A 2,004-nucleotide genomic window follows, 5' to 3' on the forward strand; every position below is an offset into this window, starting at 1 on the left:
TATTCCCAGAGTTCTCATAATTATTTAATAAGTAAAAAGTGAAACCATAGCATAGAAGCACACAGAAATCCACACAGCACAGACCGTGGTATCAAAGGGACTAATTAAAGAATTTCAGATACTGTAAAACATCAAGTGGATGACAGCAGTATACTCTGGATGCCTTTTTGCAGGACTGTGTTTTTTCTATTGTATGCCTCAGTTTAGAATCACTTTTTTCTATGTTTTATGCTCAGCCATTCATTCAACAAATATTTACTGAAATCTGTCCATAATCTCTGAAGATATTATAGCAGATATAAAATTTGAGCAAGAGAATTCAATATAAAATATAGAGATAGTACAACAGGCAGGGTGCTTGCCTTGCACTTAGTTAATCCAGGTTCAATCCCTGGCATTCCATATGGTCTCCTGAGCACCAGCAGAAGTGGTCCCTGAGCACAGAGCCAGGAGTAAGTCCTGAGCACCAGTAGTTGTGCCCCCCAATAAAAACAATATAAAATGAGTACAGGAGAATTTCAGATTTCTCATCAGTGGGGAATAACATGATTACATATGAGATTTTGTCCTGTTTTCTATGAATTATTACAGAGGCTAAAAATTATATACAATACATGTGACCTCCAATCATTGGGAAAGATGAGTAAAGAGAGGCTGCTAAAATCTCAGGACTGACTGTAATAGAGATGTTACTGGTGCCCGCTCGAGTAAATCTATGAACAACGGGATAACAGTGATACAGTGATACTGTAATTAATATAATTAAATAATTTTAAGTATAGAATTGAAGTATATAATTTTAAGTACATAATTTTTTAAGTATATAATTTTTAGCCTCTGTTTTTTTGTTGGACTGGACAGATAGCACAGCAGGTAAGGACTTTGCCTTGCATGCAGCCAACCCGGTTTCAGTTCCTCCATCCCTCTAGGAGAGCCCAGCAAGTCACCGAGAGTATCCCACCTGCACGGCAGAGCCTGGCATATTCGATATGCCAAAAACAGTAATAAGTCTCACAATGGAGATGTTACTGGTGCCCACTAGAGCAAATCGATGAACAACGGAATGACAGTGACGTGATACAGTGATAACATCTAAAGTAAAGTAGTTCTGACTCCAATGATCACTTGCTCAATTGCATTCTCTAAACTCCCTTTGGAACATTTTTAACAATATCAAGTAGATTTAACTATTTAGAGATGCACAAAGGAAGTAGAACTATGAAAATAAAGCAGTAGAAAAGGGGGAGGTATTTTAAGAGAGATAAGTTAATTTTGATATATTATAAAAATGGGTAGTCAAATAATTAGAAAATTGTGAAAGTTTCTTTTCCTTGGCCAATGTTGAGGGTCAGTTTAGGGAATACCAACTTTTCTGGTGGTCTGGTGGTTGACATATATTGACAGGTATACTTTTTTCTTTTCTTTTTCTCTTTTTCTTTTTTAAAATCAGATAAGAGCAATTAGGGTGTTTCGAGCCCTAATCATGCAGAGATGTTAATCATAAATAATGCAAATTCTAATCATCATGATGTATCTGCCCTCTAAATAGAGGGTCAGGTAACAATTATCCTACCTGATGATATTACTTGTTTCTTTTTAAAGAAAAAACACTCCCTCTATTAACTCTATAATATATATTCCTTCACAATAGCATCAAGAAGTAAAATACATGATTAATAACTTTTTATAGGTATAAACCTACGTGGAAATGTGCATGTAGTAGATGCACATTTCCACATGGGTCTATGTGCCTTTTAAATATAAAAGTATATTTGTGGATCACACTGTTTTAACATGACTCATTTTATGGTCGAAGAGCATTCTATAGTTTCTGTAAGAGGATGCAGTTAGCTGCAATAGAAACAACTAAGGCTGTTGGGGTCCATTTTGTAGTTAAATATACAAAGCTATTACTAACCCTTTTATTTTACATAACCATACCTTATATAAGTGGTATTACTCAGAATGAAGTATGCAACATAAGTCAATTTTCCAGGCAGGGGA

General features: G+C 35.2%; 1 non-coding gene across 1 annotated transcript; it reads right to left on the minus strand.

Annotated features, from left to right (window-relative positions):
- Positions 1–1,445: 1,445 nt before the first annotated feature.
- Positions 1,446–1,580, minus strand: LOC129405328 (U8 small nucleolar RNA). The gene has a single exon (XR_008630496.1). It is a non-coding gene; the product is annotated as a U8 small nucleolar RNA (small nucleolar RNA).
- Between the last annotated feature and the right edge of the window lie 424 nt (positions 1,581–2,004).

This window comes from Sorex araneus, chromosome 5 (assembly GCF_027595985.1).
Source record: "Sorex araneus isolate mSorAra2 chromosome 5, mSorAra2.pri, whole genome shotgun sequence".
In the NCBI taxonomy this organism is placed as follows: Eukaryota; Metazoa; Chordata; class Mammalia; order Eulipotyphla; family Soricidae; genus Sorex; species Sorex araneus.